This window comes from Balaenoptera ricei, chromosome 14 (genome assembly GCF_028023285.1).
Source record: "Balaenoptera ricei isolate mBalRic1 chromosome 14, mBalRic1.hap2, whole genome shotgun sequence".
Lineage (NCBI taxonomy): Eukaryota > Metazoa > Chordata > Mammalia > Artiodactyla > Balaenopteridae > Balaenoptera > Balaenoptera ricei.
Window position 1 is genome coordinate 48,418,685 of NC_082652.1, and position 12,063 is coordinate 48,430,747.

Here is a 12,063-nt window from a genome sequence, read left to right on the forward strand (position 1 = left end):
CCCCTGCATTTCAAAGCGCGGAAGTTCGGGCGTGTATCTCCCCTTCCCCCGCGGGGCGGCACCGAGGAAGATGAGGAGGAAGGAAGTGGGGCTACCGGGGTGGATTTAGAGCAAGAGCCGGGAGGCCCGGTGGGATTCGTGTGGACGGTTCTCCCTCCCGGGCACTAGGCGCAGTGGCTTTAACTCCTGTAACTATGAGAAGTTCAAGTTAACTGGCAGGTGTTGGGGGAGGGGCTGGGGGCTATCCGATGCGGGGGGGGGGGGCGCAGTTCGGCGCGGGATCTCTGCAGCCAGCGTTGCCGCCGAAGCCGCAGCTTCCTTCAGAGCCCCTCGGTACAGCCCTCCCCGAGGCCCCCCACTAGGGCACCCCGACTCCCCCGGCCCTGGAACTACTTGTGTAAAAAGTCTGAGCCGCCCGCATCCAGGTGGAGGAGGGCAGGATGGGGGGAGGCGCGGCGAAATCGATGCGCCAGGTCCTTAACGTGTAATTGCACCTTCTAGGGCTGAGCAGAAAGGGACCCTTTGCCCACACCCCGCCCGCGCGCCCGCCAGCCCGGGAGATCCGCGGCCGCCGCCGCCGCCAGGCTCAGAGGGATCCCGCCGGACCTGCCCCTTCCACTGCGGCTCACTCTGCCCTGCCTGGCGCCAGCCCTGGATCGCCGGCTTCCTATTTCCACCGGACTGGGCTCCTCTCGACTCACTTTATCATCCCGTTCCAGGTGGACCGTAATCTCCCGCGAGCTCCCTCCCCCGGCAGCACCCCCCCGCCCCCAAATCTCTGGCTCTCCTGAAACATCTCCCAGAGTCTCTCCCTTTAAGTGGACTCGGTCATACCTCCCTCTCGCTCTCCCCGCTTCGTTGTCTTCCCCCCCCACCCCATCTTTTCCTATTCCCCTTCCTTCTTGCTCTCCTCCTTTGCCTTCCCCCCTCATCTGCTTATTTCTTGCAATAGGAGTTTTATTCTTTATGAGCGTTTGCCACACAACCACCCCCCCCCACCCCTCTGAAAGACTCCCTTCGCGTCCCTCCCCACCCGGCCAACAACCCAAAAGACAGAACAAAATACACACACAAGGCAGACACAAGGCCAGAAACTTACCTGCTTTCAACCAGCTGCAAAGTCAAGGCTCACTTAAGCTCCCCCCCAAAAATCAATTGTCCTTCCTTTTTAAAGGTTTGCTCTCTCCTTGGGAGGGGGAAAACACCTTCTGGTTCCCAACTCCAGGCAGTCACTCTTTACAATTTATTTTGTCGTACATCATTTGATCACCATGAATTAGCAACAGCAAGAAAATGTAGGAGAGGGAGAAAAGAGAGAAAGAGAGAGGGAGAGAGAGAGGGAGAGAGGGGAGAGAGAGAGAGGGAGCAGAGCTTTCTGCAAGAGAAGAAGAAGAAAAAATGTACGTGTGACAAATTATGCTACCAAGAAACAACACATCATTATCCTTGGGCCTGGGGCTCAGTGAGTCGTAACGAGAGTAATAGGAAATCCACGGTTGGGGAGAGAAACGGTCGTGCTTGGCCAGTAGAGAGAGACCATACAGGGGGATGGATGCTGGAGAGACTCGCAAAATTATGGCTCAAGGCTATTGTAAAAATTGTCGAGCGTAAATGACTGCGATTTCAAACATCTTTGGAAGAAAGAAGGGGAAAAAGCGAGCCCCCCCTCCCTCCCTCTCCCTCTCTCTCCCTCTCTCTTCTCTCTCTCTATAAAGAACCGTCAAGTTTTAGTGCGCATTGCTAATTAGTCAATTTCTCTCTGCCTTCACAGGCTGGCGACTTCGCTGCTGAGCTGAAACTGCTAATTTCTGTGACCAGCTTTTTTCTTAGCTGTGATCTGGATGAATGAGTAGCTGTCTCACAGAGATGACAAAAATAAACTCTAATCCCCCCCAAAATTTCCACTACGTCTTTCTCATGCATAGATTTATGATCTTCAAGCGCTCTGTGCAATATGCAAACTTTTTGTGTCTGTGTATGTGCTGTTGTTTCCAGATTTCACTACATTGGTATGCTGCTTTTCCCTTTCACCTCCCCCTCACCCCTCACACTATGAAATGCAGAAACCGTCTGATCTCAAAGTATGCCAAGATGCCACTTTATAGTGTCTTGGTATTTGGGGTTTGAGTCTGACTTGGAAGTCAGGAGCCCTTGCCTAAGAGGTGAGTGGCTAAGTGTACAACGGGGGGTGGGGGAAGTAGACAGAACAGAGGACAGCCCTTTGCTTTACATTTTTTTCCCTGCACCATTCAAGCTTTATGATCTTGTTGGAAAACATATTTTCTCTGGTTATACAACCATCTCTGAACTTCTCTGTCAGCTTCAACAGTAAGGATTCAGAAGTCACAATTTTTTTTTTTTACTGGAAGATTAAGCTTATTGTCAGATGTGCCTTTCAATTAGGAGTCTTTGATTTGCAGGAGCTAGAATCAAGTGCTAGGAAAGCCAGCTGCAATTTCACAAATATAACCTTTAAACTTTGGAGCTCATCTGATATATAAGGTCGGCCACAGAGAGCTCACATTTTTGACCCTGCTTAGCATGCAAAATGAACCCCAGCATGACTCTGGAATTTTTGCTGTACCAGAGATTCATGTGCATTTTGGTAGAGGACATGTTCTCTAGCCTTACCTCATGATGTATTGCACCCTTACATTTATAGCCCTGCATTTTGGTTGTCAATGGGGGCTGGAGGTGTCCAAGAAAGAAGGAAAAAAAAAAAGCAGAGAAAAGAAGGTATGCCCTTGAATAAAATGAACATGGAAGAAAGCTGGACTTGAGTTAGATTGAGTTTTGTTTTCTATTAAATGTATGAACATGATTCATTCTAACTGACATGTGCTCTGATTAGTAAACTTATTAAAATACACATCAGGGCACCATTGAAAGCCTGCCTTTTTACCTTCCCCTTTGATTGGTGACAGGTGGAAAGACACCTGCTTAAGGGAGGGGGAAACCTGAAAATTCTTTGGTTCAGAAATCAGGAATTCCCCATTTAAAATGATCAACATTAACATGCATATGGGATATTTACTCTTGAACAGATGAGGAAAGATCATACCGAAGCGTTTATCCTTCACAAAGGCCTTTCTCTATCAAGGTCCTAGATTATCTGACGGTAAGACTACTTTATTCAGGTCTTGCTGAGATGCTGCATTCTTATACTCATATTTATAATAAAAAGCCCCAATACATGATAAAATAATAGAAAAGGACTTTTTGATTAGAGCAGGGGAAGGAAAGAGAACAGATCATCCAAATCTTCTGGCCCTCCTATTTTTTTTTTTTTTTTAATTTCTCTTATTTAGGTCTTGAACAGGAAGACTGTGTGACTGTAATATAACACCTTTTGGGGGTTCTGTTTCATTAGCAAGCAAAGCTATCAAGTGTGTGAAGTGTCACCAAACTCTCTGACACGCAAAGTATAATTTTATGGTACGCTTTTGCTGTTGATCTTTTATGAGCTTCCAATGAAGTATTTGAAACTAAACCCAAAGGCTAAACCCAAAGAGTATTGATCACTTAAATTATTGCCATCTTTCCATTTTATCATAAAGGAATTAGGAATGAAGGTTGTTTTGTAGACCTTGCAGTATCTTAGTTTTGAATTTATATATGTATATGTATATATATTTACTGATAGGATATATTGATATTGATATATAATTATGATTACTAGGACCTTTGCTGTTTTCAAACAATATAAAAGCCACATTTCAAAAATTTTAACTACCTATAATTGTAATGCTTATTTAACAACTTGGACGGAAGGGAAGGGGGACCCGTTGGGGGTTGCAATTCTAAAACAGCTGTTAAAATGAAGAGGTTAGGCTGTTTTCTTCTGGATTTTAAAGTTACACTATTTGAGAATGTTTACCATTCAGACAAAAATTACAGTTATGGCTATTTTGTAAGCAATTAAAAAAAAGAATATTGATAATAAAAAAAATCCGTTCTTAATCTGTGCGTAAACCAGTGTTTATATCATATAAATTACATACCTCCAATATCTTGCCCTGGCTTTGACTGAAATTATCGCAGAACTCACAAATGATATGACACTATTTACAATAAATCCCGTTATGAAAGATTCAATTTTTGCAGCAATCGGATGCTAGCTACTAAGCGTTCGTAAGTATTTGAATTTTATCTTACTTCACTGTTCAACGTACAGAAATTGCATCTGTGTGTTTGATCTGTCCTGCTGAGCACTTACCAGCAGCTTGCATCTCTGCCACTATTGTTTTTAAAATGGCAGGAAGGACGTGACTAGTCAAGAGCCCTCAGCGGGATGGATTTCACATGGCGTAAGAGGAGCCAGAATTGTCTTATAGACAAAAATTAATTATGATCATGTCGTCATCTAATTCAAACAGTCTTCATACTTTGACGGAATTATCAGATTTATTCATCAGTGAATCTGCATTTAAACTATATACAGTGGAAAGATGCTGAAAATGCTGGCACTGAGCAGTCTAACGAGAGCTGCCACCAGCTCTGGGCAGGCTGGTCAGCCTTCAGGGTGCCAGGGACCCAGGTGTATCTGTGGTTCAGGTTGCTCAGGACCATCTCACCGGACTGGGTGAACTTAATTTTATCTTCAGAGCAGTTCAAGAAGCGTTTTGCTGCCTAACAGGAAGGGACAGCCACATTGAAACTTTATTTCTCTGGTTCTTGACTTTTCTGCTTAAGATTCATGAATTATCCTCCAATTATATCAATATCAAAGCTTGGCCTCCCCATGCGTCTTTCAGTTAGTAAATACTACTTCCCGTGGCCTGACCTTTCAGATTGCCACCACTGTAAGATGGGTGGACGGAGAGAGGTATTGTTCCATTTTACAATAGAATGGAGGAAGGAAGGACCTCTTGGCTCCCCAAAGCCAGGGAGTGGCAAAACCCAGACAAAACTTGCAGGTTTCTAGTGTTTTATTTTAAATCTTGGGGAGATGTGGCCTGAGATACCACAAACCATCAGCATCAAGAAGCTTATTGAAGAACAAAAAATCTGAAATAACAATAAAAGTCAAGAAATAGTGCTATTGACTAGCACTTAGTCAAAAGCCAATGCTTTGCTGTTGCCCCGGGGTCGAATCCAACCCCTTGGCCAGCATCCTGGGTTCCCAGGATCTAGTTCTAATGCTTCTGGGAAGTCTGTTGTTAGCTATTTTCTGAACACAACCCACTTTCACACCACAGTGCCAACGCTTAGGTTGTGTTCTTATCAGAGGCCTTGGTTCTCTACGTATAGAAACTGCACCTAGGTCTCAAGATTGAACTCAGATTTCTTTCCAAGGTGAAACTTCCTGGCAACTTCAAGCAGACTAATAATAGCTAATACTTATTGAGCTTATTAACTTGTGTGGTGGACACTAGTCTAAATCATTTAGGTGTTTTATTTTCTTAATCCTCTTGCTAATCCTATGAGAATTTGGTAGACTGTAAGAATGGCCCCAGTCTCCATCCTTCCCCATATAAACACCCTATTATAATGAGGCTTGGTTGCTCTTTGCATCAAGAGTGGAGTCTATTTCCCCACCCTTTGAATGTGAGCTGGTCTTGTGACTTGCTTTGACCAGTAGAATCTGCCAGAAATGACTTTGTGCCGGCTCCAAGTCTGAGCCTCAGGAGGCCTTGTATAATTCAACTCTCCCTCTCTGAACCCTGCCAGCTGCCATGTGCAAAAGCCCAGGTTAGCCTGTGGCAGATGAGATACCACATGGACCAAGCCATTGCCCAGCTGACCTGATAACCGAACTCAGCTGTGTGACTGAACTTAGCCAAGGCGGAAGAACTAACACACCCCGAATTACTGACCCACAGGACACTGAGCTAAATAAATGGCTGCTGTTTCAAGCTATTCGTTTTGGGGGTGATATGTTCCATAGTAAAATTAGCTGATAAAGAAAGGTTCTATTACTATCATTTTACCAATGAACAAAAATGAGGTGCAGAGAAATCAAGTAAAATTTTCAGGGTCACACAGCATTTCAAAGGTAGAGCTGAGATTCAGACCCCACAATCTGACTCCAGAGATGAACCAGTCGGCTATACCGGCCACAGAAGAAATGCCTGCCTCCTGTGACCTACATTCGTTCATTCATTAAGCATATGTCAAGTATTTATTATATACCAGACAATGTGGTAAACACTGAAGATACAATGATGAATAAAACTGCATTCTTGCCCTCGAGGGGCTGACATTCTAGTGGAGGAGACAGGCAGGTAAATTACACACAGCAAGTGAGTAATTACAATGTGATAATTGCTCTAATAAGGGTATGTGTAATGAACTACTGGAGCAGAGAGGAGCAGGTTCCTAACTTTCTTATAGCACTTATTATCTGTAATATTCTTTTGACATTTATTATTTACTTCTTTGTATTATTAGTTGCTTATTTAGGAAAATATGTTTTATGATCTCAGCTAGATTATAAGTTTCTAGGGTAGAAAGAGCCTAGTGCCTGGTAAAATTTCCCATGGATCCTGGCTCTGTATCTTGCCCATCGTAGTTATTCAATAAATATGTTGATAGACTATGAAAGGTAAATTTTCAAATTTATCAGGGTAACAGCAGAAAGAACAAGGAGGTATTTTATAATCAGAGACTGTGTTTGGCATTTGACTAAAGTGGTATTATTCAATTCTTTGATTATATTGACCTATTATCTAAAAATTAATAAAAGTCTTTATAATATTGTGAAGTAAACAATTTACTGTTCACAGCACAGAGATAAGAGTTTGATGGGACCTCAGTGAGTGCTTCCCTCAAATCTCACCTATGGCAGCCATCACTCAGCAAAGTGCTCTAAATCCTTGAAGAGAGCCGCAACTTGTATGGAAATATTAAACTACTAAGCATACATAGCACAGAACCGTATTTCTAAGCCTGGACTCTGGAAGCAGATCACCTGCATTTGAATCCTAGCTCTACCTCTTTCCATCTGTGTGACCTTGGACAAATAATCTCTCTCTGCCCAGTTTCCTTATCTTGAGGATCAGGATAGTTGTAGCACCGCCCTCCTAGGGTTTTATGATGCTTAAATTTTTGTAAATATTTGTAAAAGTGCTTAGAACAGTTCCAGACACATTGTGAGTGTCATGTGAATGTTTGTTAAATAAAAAATAAACATATGAAGCTAAAGATTTTTTTCTCTTTCGGCTTCCTTTTTCTTTTCTGCACACTACGTCTAGCGCTCAACAAATATTGGATGGAGGAAGGAGTAAAGACATCTACTTTTCTCAAGGGTGCAATGATTCATGACGCTGTTCAGGAAGCAACTGGTCACTTTAACAAAAGAACCTCTAGTTTTGACTTTTCATTTTAGATATTTTATGTTACAGTTTGTTTACCTATAATTTTATTTTATTTTATTTTATTTTTTTTTTTAAGATTTTTAGAAATTTCATGTAATGTCTGAAACATTTATATTAACATGTTTCCATACAAATAACCCAATGAAAGTTTAGTATTAGTTGTTTTGTTTGTTTTTTTATACTGCAGGTTCTTATTAGGCATCAGTTTTATACACATCAGTGTATACATGTCAATCCCAATCGCCCAATTCAGCACACCACCATCCCCACCCCACCGCAGTTTTCCCCCCTTGGTGTCCATATGTCCATTCTCTACATCTGTGTCTCAACTTCTGCCCTGCAAACTGGCTCATCTGTACCATTTTTCTAGGTTCCGCATACATGCATTAATATACGATATTTGTTTTTCTCTTTCTGACTTACTTCACTCTGTATGACAGTCTCTAGATCCATCCACGTCTCAACAAATGACTCAATTTCGTTCCTTTTTATGGCTGAGTAATATTCCATTGTATATATGTACCACAACTTCTTTATCCATTCGTCTGTTGATGGGCATTTAGGTTGCTTCCATGACCTGGCTATTGTAAATAGTGCTGCAATGAACATTCGGGTGCATGTGTCTTTTTGAATTACGGTTTTCTCTGGGTATATGCCCAGTAGTGGGATTGCTGGGTCATATGGTAATTCTATTTTTAGTTTTTTAAGGAACCTCCATATTGTTCTCCATAGTGGCTGTATCAATTTACATTCCCACCAACAGTGCAAGAGGGTTCCCTTTTCACCACACCCTCTCCAGCATTTGTTGTTTGTAGATTTTCTGATGATGCCCATTCTAACAGGAGTGAGGTGATACCTCATTGTAGTTTTGATTTGCATTTCTCTAATAATTAGTGATGTTGAGCATCTTTTCATGTGCTTCGTGGCCGTCTGTATGTCTTCTTTGGAGAAATGTCTATTTAGGTCTTCTGCCCATTTTTGGATTGGGGTGTTTGTTTCTTTGATATTGAGCTGAATGAGCTGTTTATATATTTTGGAGATTAATCCTTTGTCCGTTGATTCATTTGCAAATATTTTCTCCCATTCTGAGGGTTGTCTTTTCGTCTTGTTTATGGTTTCCTTTGCTGTGCAAAAGCTTTGAAGTTTCATTAGGTCCCACTTGTTTATTTTTGTTTTTATTTCCATTACTCTAGGAGGTGGATCAAAAAAGATCTTGCTGTGATTTATGTCAAAGAGTGTTCTTCCTATGTTTTCCTCTAAGAGTTTTATAGTGTCCAGTCTTATATTTAGGTCTCTAATCCATTTTGAGTTTATTTTTGTGTATGGTGTTAGGGAGTATTCTAATTTCATTCTTTTACATGTAGCTGTCCAGTTTTCCCAGCACCACTTATTGAAGAGACTGTCTTTTCTCCATTGTATATCTTTGCCTCCTTTGTCATAGATTAGTTGACCATAGGTGCGTGGGTTAATCTCTGGGCTTTCTATCTTGTTCCATTGATCTATGTTTCTGTTTTTGTGCCAGTACCATATTGTCTTGATTACTGTAGCTTTGTAGTATAGTCTGAAGTCAGGGAGTCTGATTCCTCCAGCTCCATTTTTTTGCCTCAAGACTGCTTTGCCTATTCGGGGTCTTTTGTGTCTCCATACAAATTTTAAGATGATTTGTTCTAGCTCCGTAAAAAATGCCATTGGTAATTTGATAGGGATTGCATTGAATCTGTAGATTGCTTTGGGTAGTATACTCATTTTCACAATGTTGATTCTTCCAATCCAAGAACATGGTATATCTCTCCATCTGTTGGTATCATTTTTAATTTCTTTCATCAGTGTCTTATAGTTTTCTGCATACAGGTCTTTTGTCTCCCTAGGTAGGTTTATTCCTAGGTATTTTATTCTTTTTGTTGCAATGGTAAATGGGAGTGTTTCCATAATTTCTCTTTCAGATTTTTCATCATTAGTGTATAGGAATGCAAGAGATTTCTGTGCATTAATTTTGTATCCTGCAACTTTACCATATTCATTAATTAGCTCTAGCAGTTTTCTGGTGGCAGTTTTAGGATTCTCTATGTATAGTATCATGTCATCCGCAAACAGTGACAGTTTTACTTCTTCTTTTCCAATTTGTATTCCTTTTATTTCTTTTTCTTCTCTGATTGCCGTGGCTAGGACTTCCAAAACTATGTTGAATAATAGTGGTGAGAGTGGACATCCTTGTCTCGTTCCTGATCTTAGAGGAAATGCTTTCAGTTTTTCACCATTGAGAATGATGTTTGCTGTGGGTTTGTCATATATGGCCTTTATTATGTTGAGGTAGGTTCCCTCTATGCCCACTTTCTGGAGAGTTTTTATCAGAAATGGGTGTTGAATTTTGTCAAAAGCTTTTTCTGCATCTATTGAGATGATCACATGGTTTTTATTCTTCAATTTGTTAATATGGTGTATCACATTGATTGATTTGCGTATATTGAAGAATCCTTGCATCCCTGGGATAAATCCCACTTGATCGTGGTGTATGATCCTTTTAATGTGTTGTTGGATTCTGTTTGCTAGTATTTTGTTGAGGATTTTTGCATCTATATTCATCAGTGATATTGGTCTGTAATTTTCTTTTTTTGTAGTGTCTTTGTCTGGTTTTGGTATCAGGGTGATGGTGGCCTCATAGAATGAGTTTGGGAGTGTTCCTTCCTCTGCAATTTTTTGGAAGAGTTTGAGAAGGATGGGTGTTAGCTCTTCTCTAAATGTTTGATAGAATTCACCTGTGAAGCCATCTGGTCCTGGACTTTTGTTTGTTGGAAGATTTTTAATCACAGTTTCAATTTCATTACTTGTGATTGGTCTGTTCATATTTTCTATTTCTTCCTGGTTCAGTCTTGGAAGGTTATACCTTTCTAAGAATTTGTCCATTTCTTCCAGGTTGTCCATTTTATTGGCATAAAGTTGCTTGTAGTAGTCTCTTAGGATGCTTTGTATTTCTGCAGTGTCTGTTGTAACTTCTCCTTTTTCATTTCTGATTTTATTGATTTTGAGTCCTCTCCCTCTTTTTCTTGATGAGTCTGGCTAATGGTTTATCAATTTTGTTTATCTTCTCAAAGAACCAACTTTTAGTTTTATTGATCTTTGCTATTGTTTTCTTTGTTTCTATTTCATTTATTTCTGCTCTGATCTTTATGATTTCTTTCCTTCTGCTAACTTTGGGTTTTGTTTGTTCTTCTTTCTCTAGTTTCTTTAAGTGTAAGGTTAGATTGTTTACTTGAGCTTTTTCTTGTTTCTTTAGGTAGGCTTGTATAGCTATAAACTTCCCTCTTAGAACTGCTTTTGCTGCATCCCATAGGTTTTGGGTCGTCGTGTTTTCATTGTCATTTGTCTCTAGGTATTTTTTGATTTCCTCTTTGATTTCTTCAGTGATCTCTTGGTTATTTAGTAACGTATTGTTTAGCCTCCATGTGTTTGTCCTTTTTACGTTTTTTTCCCTGTAATTCATTTCTAATCTCATAGCGTTGTGGTCAGAAAAGATGCTTGATATGATTTCAATTTTCTTAAATTTACTGAGGCTTGATTTGTGACCCAAGATGTGATCTATCTTGGAGAATGTTCCGTGCGCACTTGAGAAGAACGTGTAATCTGCTGTTTTTGGATGGAATGTCCGATATATATCAATTAAATCTATCTGGTCTATTGTGTCATTTAAAGCTTCTGTTTCCTTATTTATTTTCATTTTGGATGATCTGTCCATTGGTGTAAGTGAGGTGTTAAAGTCCCCCACTATTATTGTGTTACTGTCGATTTCCTCTTTTATAGCTGTTAGCAGTTGCCTTATGTATTGAGGTGCTCCTATGTTGGGTGCATATATATTTATAATTGTTATATCTTCTTCTTGGATTGATCCCTGGATCATTATGTAGTGTCCTTCCTTGTCTCTTGTAACATTCTTTAATTTAAAGTCTATTTTATCTGATATGAGTATAGCTACTCCAGCTTTCTTTTGATTTCCATTTGCATGGAATATCTTTTTCCATCCCATCACTTTCAGTCTGTATGTGTCCCTAGGTCTAAAGTGGGTCTCTTGTAGACAGCATATATATGGGTCTTGTTTTTGTATCCATTCAGCCAGTCTGTGTCTTTTGGTTGGGGCATTTAATCCATTCACGTTTAAGGTAATTATCGATATGTATGTTCCTATGACCATTTTCTTAATTGTTTTGGGTTTGTTTTTGTAGGTCCTTTTCTTCTCTTGTGTTTCCCACTTAGAGAAGTTCCTTTAGCATTTGTTGTAGAGCTGGTTTGGTGGTGCTGAATTCTCTTAGCTTTTGCTTGTCTGTAAAGCTTTTGATTTCTCCATCAAATCTAAATGAGATCCTTGCCGGGTAGAGTAATCTTGGTTGTAGGTTCTTCCCTTTCATCACTTTAAGTATATCATGCCACTCCCTTCTGGCTTGCAGAGTTTCTGCTGAGAAATCAGCTGTTAACCTTATGGGAGTTCCCTTGTATGTTATTTGTCGTTTTTCCCTTGCTGCTTTCAATAATTTTTCTTTGTCTTTAATTTTTGCCACTTTGATTACTATGTGTCTCGGCGTGTTTCTCCTTGGGTTTATCCTGTATGGGACTCTCTGCGCTTCCTGGACTTGGGTGGCTATTTCCTTTCCCATGTTAGGGAAGTTTTCGACTATAATCTCTTCAAATATTTTCTCTGGTCCTTTCTCTCTCTCTTCTCCTTCTGGGACCCCTATAATGCGAATGTTGTTGCGTT

The 12,063-nt window shown here is 40.5% G+C and overlaps 1 protein-coding gene and 1 long non-coding RNA gene across 3 annotated transcripts in view; one reads left to right on the plus strand and one right to left on the minus strand.

Moving 5' to 3' along the window:
• Nucleotides 1–12,063, minus strand: part of KLHL14 (kelch like family member 14) — a 127,860-nt gene that overhangs the window by 100,395 nt on the left and 15,402 nt on the right. The window contains exon 1 of one of the 2 annotated variants that reach the window (XM_059894141.1): nucleotides 1,100–1,397. The exons of the other annotated variant lie outside the window; for it this stretch is intronic. The gene's annotated coding sequence lies outside the window, so the exon portion shown is untranslated. Of the gene's footprint in view, nucleotides 1–1,099; nucleotides 1,398–12,063 lie in introns of those variants that run through there. 2 annotated transcript variants of the gene reach the window in all.
• On the plus strand, nucleotides 265–3,960 carry LOC132347545 (uncharacterized). The gene is made up of 2 exons (XR_009497216.1): nucleotides 265–719; nucleotides 1,772–3,960. It is a non-coding gene; the product is annotated as an uncharacterized LOC132347545 (long non-coding RNA).